The sequence below is a fragment of the Epinephelus fuscoguttatus genome, linkage group LG2 (genome assembly GCF_011397635.1).
Source record: "Epinephelus fuscoguttatus linkage group LG2, E.fuscoguttatus.final_Chr_v1".
NCBI lineage: Eukaryota > Metazoa > Chordata > Actinopteri > Perciformes > Serranidae > Epinephelus > Epinephelus fuscoguttatus.
In genome coordinates this window covers 38,568,052-38,585,221 of record NC_064753.1, presented here as the reverse complement: position 1 = coordinate 38,585,221, position 17,170 = coordinate 38,568,052, and the positions used below count along the sequence as shown (strand labels likewise).

The window sequence follows — 17,170 nt, the reverse complement described above, 5'->3', positions numbered from 1 at the left end:
GATCTGGAGCAAAACACCTGTTTTGATTATGACTGAGCGTAGAAGGACGGGAGAAACCAAAGCTAAAAGGCTCAGAACAAAGACATTAGACACCAAAATCCCCCTGCACAGGTCTGGTGAGAAAACGAAGAAGAGTAAGAAGACACCTTTGAGTTGCAATCGCTCTCTTCACCCTGTTAATCCTGCAGAGGTTGGCAGACACGGAGATAAAGGGGAACTGTAGAGACAGTAGCCTGGAAGAGACAGCAGCCTGAGACTGCAGGCTGTGCAGCAAACATGTTGCGGGCAGAGTAAAGAGCACAGATGCTTTTTATCATTAGAGTGGCTCCTCTGATGTTGGGCTACATCTTAGGACCGCCTGGGAACTGCAATTGCTTTACTGTGGTCTAGTCCTGAGATTCACTCGGAGAAAAGAGGGAGCATAGACGGCTGCACCAGGCTGCTCTGTGCTTATGTTGTACACCAGTGCATGAGCATAAACATTTTTTTTTTCTCTTCTAAATTTACCAAACTGGACCAAACCACTAACATTTATCAATGTTAAGTATCATCTTGACCTGAATGTCACTAATATTTCTCCTGCTACCATGTTGTTAACTCTGCAGCCCTCCTTCACTTCTCTTTCACTGCACAAGGTCGTCTTGACCAGGACTCCCCGGGAGAAGGGATCTTGTAACTCAATGGGACCTTCCTGGCTAAATATAGGATGAATAAGATGAATAAAATGCACTAATCAATTATTTAAGGATCAGAAAATAAAACCAAAACCAAAGGAAATCAATTAAAGGTCCAGTGTGTAGGACTTACAGATATACACATTATAATAAGTGCATTTTCTTTGGTGTACAAGCACCTGAAAATAAGAAATCTTGTGTTTTCATGACCTTAAAATGAGCTGTTTATATCTACATGGAGCGGGTCCTTGTTCACACAGTCCACCAGGTTGCACCGCCATGTTTGTACAGTAGCCCAGAATGAACGAACCAAATACTGGCTCTAGATAGGGCCATGAAGGGTTTTGCATCAACCACTATAGTTAGCAGCCCCTCCAGGATGAGCAGTGTCGCAGCTGAACTGCTTTATTCGGTGTTTTTTAAAAAAGCAACTTTAAATCACTGTCTGCTTTGGAGAAAATGAGACGTCTGTGAATTTGTGGCCCGCTAAAAACCCTCTGAACATCTGGATCATAAACGTCAGCAAAACAAAGTGAGTACACATTAGCAGGCGCTGGGCTAGCAGCCTGTAGCTGAACAGTGTCAGAGAAACACTGATTTGTAATGTGAAACTGCTTTATTTTGTGTTTTTTTAATCAGTTTTAATCACCTGGTCTGTTTGTTTTGGAGAGAGACCCCTGCGGATTATTCAGCTTGTGAACAATGAACACTGAAGGAATTCTAACCGGGAGTTCATGCTTGGCTCGCATGTTTTAGCTGGTTGCGATCTTCAATCCTACCACCTAGATGCCACTAAATCCTCCTTTAATTATTATTACAGACACTATTGTGAAAAATGGGCATTTTCACTTGGTATCACACAGAGCTGAAAATGTCCTATAACTGTGTTTATTACATAGCAAACACTGTACCAAACGCACAATCAACCATTATTCCACAGGTAAGAGCCGACCCACTGGATCATCAAAACAAATTCATTTAGTCTTATCCTTCAAGCAAAACATACACAGCTGTTTTCTTTAAAACAAAGAGGTTTTTCCGCTCACAGCAGGGCCACTTCCTAAAGAATAAAGAGTGTTTGGTGAATCAGTGTCTTAAGCTGCGGTCCCTCAGGTCACAGGTCACTGAAGAGACATGCGCTCGTTTCTATTATAAGCCATTAACCCTTGCAGCTGGCTGCTCAGGTCTCGACAGGAACATCTTTACCAGTCCCAGATATTCGCAATGACTTCATCACCTGAGACAAAAGGCTGCGGAGCTGCAGGTGTCATGGTATGACGTTAAGCAAATATGAGACAAGAAACTATTTGTCAAGGAAGGCAAACAGCAGAGTGCATGTCTTTTCTCATTGACATAGCCTGATATTAAATGTATTTTCTATTTAACTTAAAATGTAAGGACAAAATGTGAAAGGTGGTGCATGATTATAAGAGCATCTCCCTTTAATTTTTGTGTATTTCTGCATTTCACCTGCAGGAGGGCAGGTACATCTGGACAAACACCACAGAATACACACATGTAATGCAAAATTCACACTCACATGATTAGTAACCATAATCAGTGAGGCAACTCAGGCCAGAGAATGTTTCCATGTTTTTGTACATCAACTATACTCTGAAGTTTGTAAGTGAATGCAGAGGTATAAAGAATAACTTCTGTCCTCATTAACTTGCAAATTTATGCAACAAGGTGTCCCAAATCCCTTTCAAATGATTGTTTCTATTTGGGTAACCTTTGGTGTAGATGCTATCAGGCAAAACAACATCTAACATACTGCACCAAGGCACACACAGCACACACAACTTAACATTAATTAGAAAACAGCAGCTGATTCGGACGCATGTCATAGACAGAATCTTCTGACACATTGCTGCTAATTATAAGTGAATTATGAGTCAAGAATTACAAAAGTGACATAAAAACTAAACTCTGAGATTTATGCACTTCAAGGTGGGGGTCTCACAAACACACCAGACTCCTCCAGCCTGCGGCAGGATGAAGAAATATTCTTCTCTGGCGACAAGTCATTTTTTATTCATTTATCCCTTTTGATTCACACCCAAATCTCTGATATTCCAACATTTAAAAACCTTAAAAGAAAATCTGCCAGGAGGGTGGCCAGTGAAATGTCTGTCTTTCTTCTTCCAGTTGGAGACACACAATTGAGCTCCAAACTGCTACCTACCCATGTCTGTCTCGATTGTGACATGTTTCCACGGCAACAGGACTGGGTAACAAAATCTCCACAGGAGTTAAGAAAAAGCTCCATCTCGCAGAATAACAGAAGTCGATGGCTGCAGACAAGATGTGCTCTCACGGGGCAAAAAATATCTGACAATGTAAGACCTCAGAGTGTGGTTTGACTGGATGGAACATACAGAACGTACTGTAGTGTCAAAGCATCAGGGCTGCGTAATATACCTTTTTTTTTTGTTGTCATTGCAATGTCAACTTTGAAAGACTGTGATATTGTACATTGAATTAAGGCTACGTGATGTGCAAAAAAACATATTGCAATAATTTTGACAGATATTGCAATATGAGTAGCTGTTTTAGTAGGAATGGTAAGTTTTGCATTTCATTTTCACTGAAAAATACATAAAACTGGGACGCCCATTAGCTCAGTGCTGAGAGTGGTGATCCCATGTACAAAGGCACTGTCCCTGTCGCAGCGGCTATGGGTTCAATTCCACCTCACAGCCCTTTGCTGCATGTCAACCCCCCTCTCTTTCTCTCTCCCTTTCACACATAAGTTTGTCCTGTCAAATACAGCCATAAGCCACAAAAATAAATAAATAAATATAAAATTTATGATGATGTGTACCCACCAGGCATGTTCCCTTATGTCTGGAATATGATTTGTGGGCTGGGACACCTCAATAACACCATAATGCTTCATTTATAATATTATGTTGTGACACATTTTACCTTTATCAAAAAACTGCACCTCCTGCGATTTTGATACTTGGTACTACTGCAACTTTAAGTAACTGCAGCCCCACTTTGAATATAGTGACAACATATTAAATTACTTTCTGTCTATATGCGCTGTTTTGGCTAAAACACACCACACTGTTAACCCTCTCTGGCCAATCAAACAGAGCCCTCGCCGTTAGGCAGGATCTGACAATAAGAATTGCCTGATGACCCGAGGCCAGTAAAAAAGCCATTGGGCCAGTTACCGATCGGGCCATTGCTCAGAAAAGTGAGCAAGCGACATTATCCGCTCTGCTCTCTGAGACTTTGCTCTGCTCTGACAGTGGGTGCGGTTACATGATGGCTTCTCATCCAGAATGAAATGAATCTGAATGAAATCATTCGGAATTAAAGTTTTTCCAGGTAGTTTACATGGGAAATATTCATTCTGAATGAGGGTTTACACAGGAGATCAGTTTAATCGCCTTTTAATCCCTTTTATTTGGGTCCGTGCAAGGTTTGGGGCAGGGAAGGTTTCTGATTGGAAAAGGGGCGGGCGGATGTTACGCGTTTACTGGAAGAAAACACTGTAGGCCTCGTTCCGGATAACAAGAAGCTTGACGACGCCGTTATTAGTGCCTTTCTCGGCCTTGTTTTGCTTATATTCTTGAAGTAACAGTACAACAACAACCTTGTTCTGCTAATGCTTCGTCTGATGAGGAAGAGAAGAGAGGTAGAAGGTCGAAGAAGGGAGATAGAAGACCGCCTGGGACCATCTCTTTTTTTTACACGCTGCCATCTTGTTGCGCGCGTGCTATATATGTCATCACGCCAGAAGGGCAAGGAAACGAGCATGTGCAGAAAGACCGGAATGAACTTAAAGAGGAACGAGTGTACACAAGTGCGAGAAATTCTTTCATTCGGAATAAGAAACGTAATATTCCAGCCCCTTAATATCGGCAATGGCATCGGCCATTTTCATTTCAAATTTGGTGTTTACAAGATCACTTTTAACAGGAAAGAACTTTCATTCCAAATGAAAAGGGAATTAAATTGTCCATGTAAACTCACTAAGTGTCTGTTTTGGCGCAAGTAAAGCACGCTGTGTGAGGACGGACATAGGCAGGCTAGTTAAATTCAAAGATGAAATGGTGGTCAATCCGAAGACAGCATATGAGTTCAAATGCATAAGAAGATTCATTACATGTTGGAGAAAAACATACAACTGGATTGTGAATGATGACTCATGTTGTAAGAGTGGTGTAGCTCCTTTGGGGAATAGCTTAGTGTGGTCAAGCGAGAGACAGAGCAGTTGTGGCTGGGCTCAGAGCAGACAGGTGTTGGTGAACAGTGCAGAGAATAAAATTAACAGTAAACATGTCTCATGTTAGTAAAAGAACAGCGTAGACTTGCGATTTATCTTCCCACTGTCATTTTGCTTTTCTTTTAATAGAGGGAGTTTGAGTGTCTCAGGGTATTGTTCCCGAGTGAGGGTAGAATGGAGTGTGAGACAGATCAGCAGTCGGTGCAGCTTCTGCAGTGATACAGGTGCTGTACCAGACCGTTATGGTGAAGAGGGAGCTGAGACGGAAGGTGAAGCTTTCAATTTCCTGGTCCATCTACGTCCCAACCCTCACCTATGGTCATGAGCTCTGGTTAGTGACCGAAAGAATGAGATCACGCATACCAGCGGCTGAAATGAGTTTCCTCCATGGGGTGGCTGGGCTCAGCCTTAGAGATATGGTGAGGAGCTCAGACATCTGGAGGGAGCTCGGAGTAGAGGCGCTGCTCCTTCGTGTCGAAAAGGGAGAGCTGAGGTGGTTAGGGCATCTGATCAGGATGCCTCCTGGGTGCCTCCTGTTAGAGGTATTTCAGGCACGTCCCACTGGTAGGAGGCCTCGGGGCACACCCAGAACATGCTGGAGGGATTACATATCTCATCTGGTCTGGGAACACCTTGAGGTCCCCCAGGCGGAGGCAGGAAAGTCTTGCTGGGGAGAAGGATGTCTGGGGTGCTTTGCTTAGTCTGCTGCCCCCGTGACCCGGCCCCGGATAAGCGGATGAAAATGGATGGATGGATTTTAATTAACAGCCTACTTAGCTGGATGACGGACACTACAATGTTGAACTGAAAGTGTCAGCTCCCTACAGCAGCGCAGAGTAGCGGGAGTCATATTTCTCTCATCACGTAACAAGTAAGGAGAGTTGACCAACGAGATGATGGCAGAGGATGTGGTGTTGATTTGGAAATATCTTGGATTTAAACCCATAGCTAACAGGGAACCTGATAACACTAATGAGGGGACAAGAATTTGCTTGGCAGCTCTTCATCTGACAACTCACTGTGCTTCCTCTTCTTCCATAGCTCCCTGCAATATTTCAAATTGATCCACTGTCAACAAATTGCAGAAATGACCATTGTCTTGTTTTGTAGACACATTTATGCATTTATGATGGACGATAACACAATGCATTCCCTGTGACTACTTCATAATAAATGTCAGTTCCAGTTTTGCCAGTTAAATGAGTTTAATGTGAAGCTGCGGCTGTAGAAAAGTTCGGTTTGCATTAGCAGTAACTTAATACAACACTAGATATTGAGCGTTATCCATCAATTTCTTTTCTTCTGAAATGTCCGATGTAAACTGTAACACTAGTGTTGTCACAAGTTAATTAACTGATGGGAAAATGTCCCCACTGTGGCATCCCTAATGCAGTGTAGGTTTCGGTTTGTCCATGAATAAACACTGCAGCTCCTGAAGAACCAAGACAAATCCTGAATACACCATATATACAAGCTCAGGTACTGTGCAAGTCTAAGTCAAGAACTGAGTACACTTTAATATCAGTTTATTTATCGCAAGTAATATCGTTATCGCAATATTGCAAATCATATTGTGCAGCCCCACAAAGCATGTTTGTTGTCTTTATCCGGCAGCTGGACTGATAAACTTTATTAAATACTGATAACAAGAATAAAGGCAATAAACTCTCTACAACTGTTGGTTCAACGCTAAACACCTCTGCCATCTCTGCAGCAGAACAGACATGTTACATCTGTATCCCGTTTCACATTGTGAGCTTAATACCTTCTGCTGTTCACCTATCTGATTTTCACATATCCAGTACTTTGGTGTCTGAGATAACACTGTGAAATGCCACAAAATCAAACTCTCTATCACAGAGTATGAGCTTGAAACACACGCAGACATCTGCGCATGCATGTGAGCTTTAAATACAACAGCAGCTGAGAATAGTTATCATTCACTCCGGTGACTTCCAACGTCTTATTCTCTTTAAACTGAAATTAACTGCTGCGATAATGACAATGACAACAAGAGCAATAGGCAGGTGTTGAAAGGATGTAGGGGAGCAGAGAAGAGGGCCTGTATCATTAGGGATTAACCTAGCCACAGGCTCTACAAATAGACTGTCTCCACCTATAAGCCGCCAGCACACAGACAGTTATTTGTATTGCCAGGTTGCTGCTGCAGCAGCTCCACAGAAGAGAGAAGACAGTTCAAAGAAGCCGAGGTGGAGCGGGACTCCTGCGAAACAAAATGCGATGCAACAGGACACATCTGGGGGGCCTGGCAACATCAGAGGCTTTCACAAGCACAGGTTTTTGTCTAAGATAACTGCATCACAGATTTATGCACCAATTCGGCGTATAAGCTATAATAAAATACAGCCTGAGGCAGCTATGAACAAAAAGTGCAGCAGTGCAAACCAATATATTGGAGCTGAAAGTATTTTAAGTCATTTTTTCCAGGTAGAAATCCCAAATATTTCTTTGTTCAGTTGTGAAGATTTGCTGCTTTTTCTATACTCAATTGAATATATAAAGCGTTTAAACAATTTCTCAGATAAAACAAGCAATTTTAAATCTTTGTCTTGAGCTTTGGAAGAGTGTGATGGATATTTTTCACTATTTTCTGACAATCTATAGATCAAATAAGTAATCAAAAAAAGTCACATCATGATACTAATCATTTGGTAATAATAATAAAAAAAAAATTACCCCTACAAAGCCAAAGACCAACTGCACAATTACAAATGTTTTTTTGAATATAATTAAATCATTTTACCCATTGCCGCCATTCTACAAAACACTCTTTTTTTTTTTTTTTTTACTAAAATTAAAAATATTAAAGCAGGTAGGGCCAAACTATCATCAGCAACTACTTCAATTTAATCATTTTCTGGTTTCAGCTTCCTATATGTGATAATTTCTTGATTTAGATTGCTTGGGTTTTGAATTACGCTGGACAAGTCAAGTAATTTGACGACATCACTTAATGATATGCGAATATCATGTTTGTTTGGCAATAGACAACTGTCAAGGAATAATGATTCCTATATTAAAAGAATATATAAACCGCAAAATGTCCATTTGTTACCAATTATTCACCGCAGGTTATGTTGAATTTGTGAAGAAAACTGTTTTTCTCGCATGCCTTCACAGTGAACAGAGAATCCAAAAAAGGCGAACAGTCTTCATGAAATTAAGTCACAGGGGTCTACATTCAAAAACAGCAAAACTATATCAAAACATCAGTTTATAAACTGTCACACAACTCATGCAGTATAATCCAAGTCTCATTTAACCAGTCATACACTCAGTACTTCCCAAACACATACATTTCCAAACAGCCGTGTGTCCAGGCATGCTACTGGTCCATGCATGAGACTGAAAGCATCACTTTATGATCTGGAAACCTGATGCTGGCATTCTTCCTGAATTTAAATATTTGGAGACCACTTTTAAAAACAGAATAACCATACCAAAAAATCAGTTTACAATCTGTCACACAACTGATGCAGCATAATAAAGCCTCATTTAACCAGTCATACGCTCAGTGCTTCCCAAACACATGCATTTCCAAACGTGTGTGCCCAGGCATGCCACTCGTCAGTGCATGAGACTGTGCCAATGTGCTTTCATTTTTAATATTTTAGAAAAACTGCATGTGTTTGCAACGTTATGATCATACCACTGAATAAACAAGACTCTGATTAGCTGTGTTGGAGTTTGTGAACTGTTGTTTTGATATAGTTCTGCTACACGCGGTTTGGAAGATGTTCACCTTTTTTGATTCTTCATTCACCTTGGGGAGATGCATTTTTCTGACGAATTGAAGGTCACACCTCGTGAGTAACTGATATACAAATAGTCTTTTTGCTGGTGAGGTACTCAGAAGCTTACTCAATAATGCAAATATTATTTTTTTGCAGGAATATATCTTACAGAGCAAGTAAAGGCTGTGTTTGTATAAAGTATTGAACACTGTAATGCTTTTAACTTCCATTCTCATTCATGTTTTTCACAGCCACAGCTTTTGAGCTCTCTTTCTGTGTCTGGTGGTCTGATGACTCCTGCCACACACTGTCACCGTTGTATGTTTGCAGCCTTAGAAGCGACGGAGGCCAGGCCAGTGCACAGCATCACAGCTCTCTACACCACATGATGCACATGGACCGAAGGGACTCATTAAAACAACACACATTTTTATCTCAGGTGTGAAACAGTGGTGAAATGTCTTAATGTACCAAAATCACTGGGGCTCATTTTTAATTATTTAACAATTTCACATCCTAGTGTGGAAATTCAGATAAAAAAGGAGACAGGAGGGGGGATGGATCATTATGATTGCTGTAACATTACAACATAAACATGTCTGTAATCTCTCCTTGTTGCATCAGTATTACTGATGTAACCGTGTATCATGGCACAATGTATCACAGAGCAAAAATCTGAGGGCAAATCGTGGAGCTGAAAAATGGATGTTTATGACTCCCAAAAGGGCCACATCTTTTTTCGCTTACGTTAAATGCAACAAGATGTAATTAAACACAGTCTCCATCGACACATCGAAGTCTCAGCTGCAGCTTGAAAAAGTTGACAAGCTCACAGTCTTAAAAAATGTCCTTGTCCTAGTCTGGATCTAAAAATAGTTTGTGAGGAGGTTTAAATTGGGGTTTGTGGCCAACGGACTTCCACCAAGTTCAGACATTTGCTCTTTAAGTGACACAATGCTCACCAAGACATTGTTCAATCTTCACTTTAATTTAATGTATAAAAACACCTGCTTGTAAAATTTTATCAATTACAACTACATTAAAAAAGTGAACCGTCAAACATAAATACAACGTGTTCGTAAAAGAGGAAAAAAACGAAGATAAAATAAGTCTGATTTTGTTCTTCTTTTCAGTTGTGTTAAAAATATCATGGGTGTACTGTGCACCGCCCTGAACTGTGAGCTGTATTTTTACACCTCTTATCATTATCTTGTAACGTGTTGTCCCACGTCTATGTCATGTCTCTTAGTGTGTGCGCTGTGCTCAGTGAATGTGAGATGTCCTACAGCATTAATACTTAAAAAGATGATGATATGTGCTCATAGCCAGGATGGACTGCCAGGAGTGGTAATTCTGGATTATTTGACTGAGACTCTGGACATAAATAACAATAAGACATAAAAACTAGCATTATAGTGATGGTGTAAACAAAGTAATGATACCCTCGGACGTCCTCACTTGCTCTTCCTGAGGTTTCTTCCATTTTTTCCCATTACAGGTTCTTTTGGGGGGAGTTTTAGGACGGTGTTGTGTGTTGTGAAGCCCTCTGAGGCAAATTATGATTTGTGACATGAGGCTTTATTGAATTAAATTTAATATAAGTGGCCATCACTTCTTGCAGGGTGTCTACAGGTATCAGACAGTTATATTTAATGCTTTTTAAAATCCATTCAAGACTCCTTTTAACCAAATTACGGCAGATTGTTGGACAAATCATGTTTTACTTATCTAAGCATCGCAGGTAAGCATTGTGGGAAAGTAGTGTATATGTGGTCATGTGCAGAGGTAGGTGTTATGTAGGAATATGGTTATTAAACTGAGTTAAGTCAAACTACATTTTGCCAAGAAATAAGTGCAAGTATGAAGTAACATGACAGTATTATAGTTTTTTAAAGATTTGTAACATAGAAAGGCTTCACACAGTTTCACAAAAAGAAATTTAATAATGATAAATGAAATCATATAAATGTTTGTGGTAGTTAAGACCTGACAAATTCAAATTTAAGACTATTTAATGACTTTTAAGGCCTTATTGTTGTAACACTGAATTTAAGACATTTTAAGACTCTTTAAGGACCTGTAGACACCCTGTCTTGTCTAGTCATAAACTGACTGATCAAAGCTTGAATTATATATAGGGAGGAGATCGGCAATAATTTGTTGATTAATCGACTTGTTCATCGACAGAAAATTAATCACCAATGACTTTGATAATCGAGTAATCGTTTCAGTCATTTTTAGGCAAGAAGCCAAATATTTGTTGGTTTTGTGTTACATGTGAGAATTTCATGCTTTCTTTGTCATACATGATAATAAACTGAACAGCTTTGAATTTCTGGACTTTTGGTTGGATATAACATAGTCTGAGTGGGCGGAAGTTCACTGCATAGATCAGCCTCTCATTGGGCGGAACGAGCCACCCGCTGAAGTCCCGCCCTACCACCTCCGGTTGTGTAGCAGTTTTCAACTGTTTTCAACACGTCCTTTACTAACTTTTGCAGTGTTTGATCTTGCGGGGATGTAGCCATTTTTCTGCCATGGTTCGCGTCCTGTAGGTGATATTTTTGTGGGCGTGTTACACCAAAACCTGTTTCCCCCCAGCAATATTTTTGCAAGTGCACCGTGGCTGTGGCACCGCCCAGAACGACTGTGATTGGTTGAAAGAAATACAAGCAGCCGGAGCGTTTTTTTCTCCAATCTTAAAGTGAGAGTCGGCCCAGCCAGACCTTTCTTTTCTTGAGAAAGGTCTGGTGAGCGAGACTAGATATAACATACTAGCTGAAGATGAACCTTGGGCTCCAGGAAAATTACACATGGTATATTTATTATTTTCTGCCATTTCATTGCCAAAATGATTAATCTTTTAATCAAGAAAAAAGTGGGCAGATTAATCGATAATAAAAAACAATCGTTAGTTGCAGCCATAATATAAAAAGGCCTGGATTATAAACATAAAAGTTATGTGTCAATCTATGTTCCCGTGCTTGTTATGTTATCTTTTTGTCTTTTCAGACCATCACAGATAATACACACTGATAATAAATAGCAGTTGCTGAAGATGGAGGGTTTGTTTAAGGGTTTCATCTCTGTGCATTAGGTTTAATATTTTGTGTAAAATGTCTCAACAGACATGGTTTAGCAGCTTCACTTGTTAACAGTTAATGCTCAGAGTCTAACTCATTCCTGTGGAGTAAATCAAAGCTCAGGTTTGAGATATTTCCTCCTACAATTACAAAAAAAGACCTTTTCAGAGACACTGTTGTTGAATCATGAATTCCTGTGACAAGAAAAGTCCCAACCAGCATTTCAAACAATCCTTCCTTTCTGCAGATCTCACACTTCAGCAGAGGTTTAACAATAACACTCATCTGGGACAGAGGAGCAAGAGCACGTATCAAAATAATCATTACACCAAATCAATTAGCAACAAGGTTCATCCTTTTCATAGACTCACACAGCTCTCACAGATTTTGAAATTACATCTCTCAATCACAAAGAGGTACAGATAATGCCTCTATCAATGCGTTTGCTGCGTTTGTTAATTTAATTCAGCCGGCTCGTTGTGTCCACAGGAATTCGTAAGTGATTGACGTTGGTTACAACACTTTAAGCAGGTTTGCAAGAGCCAAATCAATCACCAGTAAATCACTGGTAACCAAACCTCACTTGTTTCTAAACAAAGTCCTCAGGCCACTTTGTCAGAGCTTGTCTGTCTTTCTACAGTGCTGGCATGAAGCTGTGAGTAATACAAAACTGAAATAAGCTATCCATAAAAGCTTCATCAGTTGTTCATAATTGCTGTGCAGTCAACAGCACGATGTGAGGTTGACATTCATACACATAAAAAGCAGACCAGCTAATGACTTCTTTCATGTTTGTGCAGACAAAAATTCTCCAACTTTTTCAATCTAACAACAGCACACAAGAAAACACCTCTGTCCTCAAAAGGTTAAGGGCTGCAACTGATTCATCTATTGACTATTATATTTTGTTGTTTGATTTATTCATAACCTATACGAAAAAATAACGCCAAATGCCAATCGCACTTTGCCATAGCTCAAAATTATGTTTTTCCTTTAGTTTAATCTGCAGTCCAAAAACTCAAAAGTGGAGTCGAAACCTTCAGAAAACAAAATAAAAACTATTTTGATCCATTAAAGGTCCAATATTGTAAAAATTCAGATTTCCATGTATTTGTTAAAGTTGGTACAGGGGGCACATAAATACTGTGACAATATCAAAACGCTCAATCCACAGACAAATGCACACAGTCCGTTTTCAGAAACTGTGCCGTCAGGACATCTGCGAAGTCGTGATGTCACAACTATAATATATAAAAAGGTAGAATCTGCTGCTACAGAACAATTACGGTCATTCCCCTGGCTGCAATGACGGTGCAGAGACACCAAGGGCGCATGTGTAAAAAGACCTGGAAACGCTGACCAATCGGAGCAGACTGGGCTTTTTCGGAAGGGGGTCTTAAAGACACAGGCGCTCGGGCAGACAGTATGAGAAAAATAAAGCGGTTTTTGAATATTAAAGCTTGTAAACACGTTCTAATAGAAACCCCAAATACATGTACAAACCTGAAAATGAGCAAAATATGGGACCTTTAATTGTTCCAGCTTCTCAATTGTAAGGATTTGCGGCTTTTTTTATTCTTAAGTGACAATAAATGGATGATCTCTTCAGGTATCTGACTGTTGGTCAGACAAAACAAGCAAGTTTTAGATGTCACTTTCGCTTTGGTACACTGTGGCATTTCTTACTGTTTGCTGACATTTGATAGATTTGCTGATTAACTGACATGAAAGCAATCATCAGCTGCAGCCCCGTGCCCCCACATATTCAACTTACATCATGAAAATGAAAAAAGCAAGCAAATATTGACATTTAAGAAGCCGCAACCATCTCTCAGCAAAGACCTGCACTTTCATTAATCAGGGAAAGCTTATAACACACTGTAGTAAGACCACATCTGGATTTACAGCAGGCAGAGGGTGCAGCTTCATTACAGTCTGCGCAGCCGAATGGCAACTGGCACAAAGGAGCACGTATAGATCCACAGATCCTGGCCAGGCAGTGGAAACACACTGGGGGAGAGTCTAAAAATAGCTCAAGACTCAAGATCAATAACTGCTAGATATGTTCCAACTCTGCTTCATCACGTTAAATTAAAACAGTGTTTCGGCGGAGCTACAATGCAACCAGTCATGTTAACAGAAAGACGCATCAGCGATGAATTTCCAGTGGTGGAATGTAACTAAGTAAATTTAGTCAAGTGCTGTATTTCACTATAAATTTGAGGTATTTGTACTTTACTTGAGTATTTCCATTTTATGCAGCGTTATGCTTCTACTCCACCACATCACAGAGACAAGTATTGTATTTTTACTCCACTACATTTGTCTGACAGCTTTAGTTACTTTTCAGATTACAACTGTGCACCCCATTCCTTTCCAGTGAAAACCATGTATCTCCAGAGGTGGTGCTTTTGAACTTGAATTTTCAAGATAAACTGAATTATACCACATCTTTAGCTACATAAACAAGAAAAAGAAAAACTTGAATCAGCGGGAAAATGCATCAACACAAAGCTGAAAAGAGGGCTGTTTTTCTGACACCATGAGAAGTTGAATTTTTATAGATATGTGGTTTTCAAGGACAGCGATGATGCAAACATGTGATGATCTTATATAATATGATGTGTTGCTGTAGATCAAACTATCCAACAGCATATAGAGAAGTTAACCCTAAACATCTACAGCAGTAAAATGCAACGTACAAACAAATGCAGCAGCAATATTAATTTAAAAAAGATATAATCGAAAAACACTATCAGGAACATTTTGATCATTTCCCTTTTTATATTTTAAGTAAATTCTGCTGATAACATGTAAAATAAGGTTTTGAAAGCAAGACTTTTACTTGTAGTGGAGTATTTCCACTGTGTGGTGTTGGTGCTTTACTTAAATACAGGACTGAAATATTTCTTTCACCACTGTGAATCTCTGAGAGTCGACCACCTGGACACTTTGCTGATATAATGTTTAATCAGGTGCCGGTGGTGACACACTCATCATGCCTGTATCATTTATTTCTTTGTACTGTTTTACAGGTCACAACTTACAAAATGCTTGATTTATACAGACAGGCTGAGGCTGCAATACCATCACACAGAAGACAGCATTTTAATTTCATATATATAAATAAATATATATTTATATAATATTCAGTGTTGGGGAGGTTACTTTCAAAATGTAATAGTTACAGGTTAGTAGTTCACCCAATAAAAATGCAATAAGTAATGTAACTATTTTAATTACTTATCAAAGTAATGTAACATGTTACTTTTTATTGTTATTATCTTTCTGCACCTCCTGTCTACATGTTTGCAATCGGTCTTTGTCAGGTGATGTAACGCTTGTGACAGCCGCAGTGTATTGTGGGTCGAATCGCCATTTTGGAGGGTCACTCGTTGTAAACAACTCAACAGTGAACATCGTCTTTGCGTGTGGCATTATCTTTGATAAAATGGGACACTCGTGTTGTGTAAACGAGGTAGTTTGTTATATCCAGCGATGAAGTTGGAGGCAGTAATGTAGCGTCGGAGCTCCAGTCTTTAGCTGTGAGGTCGTACAGATCTATGTTATTGATTGTCGACAATTTAGCCAAATACCGGTCCCTGGCCACCTTGATAAGTTTGTCCCTGTACAGTATCCTCTCATCCTTCTTATTCTTCTCCAGCTCGGCGACTGGGTAACAGTTTAAAAACTCACTACTAACTGCTAACGTTACTTACTATGACTTCCCCGGACAGCTACTCCAGTTCTGTGTTTACATCCGCGGTACAACCAAAATGGCGCCTGGGGGCGTGTCTGCCTATTAGGACACGTGACTGACAAAGACTGATTTTTAATGGTGACATTTTTACTGTAAATCATTTAGTCATTAATTTTACCTTTTTATCTCTTTATTCTTTTATTGCAAATCTGTATCCTTTATGGTGTTTTATATTTTATTGCTCTGAAAAGCACTTTAAATTGTCCTGGTATATGAAATGTGCTACACAAATAAAGCTGCCTTGCCTTTCACTGCTAAAAATGTTTAAAATTGGGCAATAAAGCTAAAAAAAAAAATGTCCTGAAAGAGGCTCTGCCAAAAGAAGACATTCTGCACAGCGGAAGAAAAAGCAACAGAGTGAATGTGATATTCTAGCCTACATGTAAACTTTTTACTGCAAAAAAAAATTGAATGTAACTCCTCCTTTGCAATCACCAGTTTTATAAGTAACTGTTATTTAATTACAGAAATTTTCTCAGTAATCGTAACTGATTACACTTGTTTTGCAATTTAATTACAAAACTCAGTATATAGTTGTTTCCCAGCACTGATTAAATTTATATTTACACCTATTTTTCCACACACCTGTGTACATAATAGTCCTATGTTATCTTTACCTTTATTTGTCCAGCTTCGTTGATTTGTTTTAATCTGTTATGTCTATTTTTGTGCGGGAAAAAAAAACAAAGTTTAATTTCTTGTATGTTTGCACATACTTGTCCAATAAAGGTGATTCAACAGGTAAAGTGAGTCGCAGGTGTTAATGAACAGGTCAGGTAACGTGACTGCAGCTGCACACAGCCTCGCTCAGGTATCAACTTTATCATGATTCATATGTGAGAGATGATCCGTCCATGTGTGCGTGTTTTCAAACATGCAGCATGAAGCCGCTGTCACATCCACACAGTCAGGAGGCTGTCCGCGCCACTAAACGCTCTCGAGCTAACGTTTATTTATACCTTAAAAATATAAATTAAAGACACCGGACAGAGCCAGGTGTGATGCCCTTTAGTGAGCCGCTGCCTCCCGTGTTCAAACCCCACACAGAGGATGGTTGTAAAGTAAAAGCCGCCCCGCCAGCAGCTGAAAAAGGTCCGTTCGCACAAACCAGCGCGTCTCAATATCAACATAAACATGCTCGTGCAAGCTTTGGCGCTCGCGCATTCAATAAAGTTGCCGCTGTGTTTGAGCGATAAACATTAAAATCTGACAACATCTCAGCCCCACGAGATTTAAATCACCGCCGCGCGGTGTCACTTGACAATCTAACGCTCGGTAACCGAGTAAAATTATAACGATTTCAGGCTGCGCCTTACCTTCAGTTCCGCACTCTCCGCCATCTTGTATTTGTTTGCGCAGGCGTGGTGAGGTGCTGTCACATGACTGGGACGCGCAGAGCTGCTCCGGGAACGCGCACACAGCACGCAGGGGTGCGTTCAGGAACACAAATGATGGGAGGAAAAAACAGCTGTAAACTTTTATCGAATGTTACAGAAATGAAATATAATATAATATAATAATTTTTTTTAAAAATATGCAAAAATATATTGTTTCGCAGATATATAGATGAGGACAGGTTGTATTAGGGGAGTGCTTATTTATTTTGTAACACTGGTTGATACTTGGACTCTAAATAAACTGGGTTTATTACCGATTTA

The 17,170-nt window shown here is 39.8% G+C and overlaps 1 protein-coding gene across 1 annotated transcript in view; it reads right to left on the bottom strand.

Annotated features, from left to right (window-relative positions):
- LOC125902628 (E3 SUMO-protein ligase PIAS1-like) overlaps positions 1-16,849 on the bottom strand; it is a 79,458-nt gene extending 62,609 nt beyond the window's left edge. Inside the window, exon 1 of the mRNA XM_049599127.1 lies at positions 16,829-16,849. The gene's annotated coding sequence lies outside the window, so the exon portion shown is untranslated. The remainder of the gene's footprint in view (positions 1-16,828) is intronic.
- Positions 16,850-17,170: the final 321 nt, after the last annotated feature.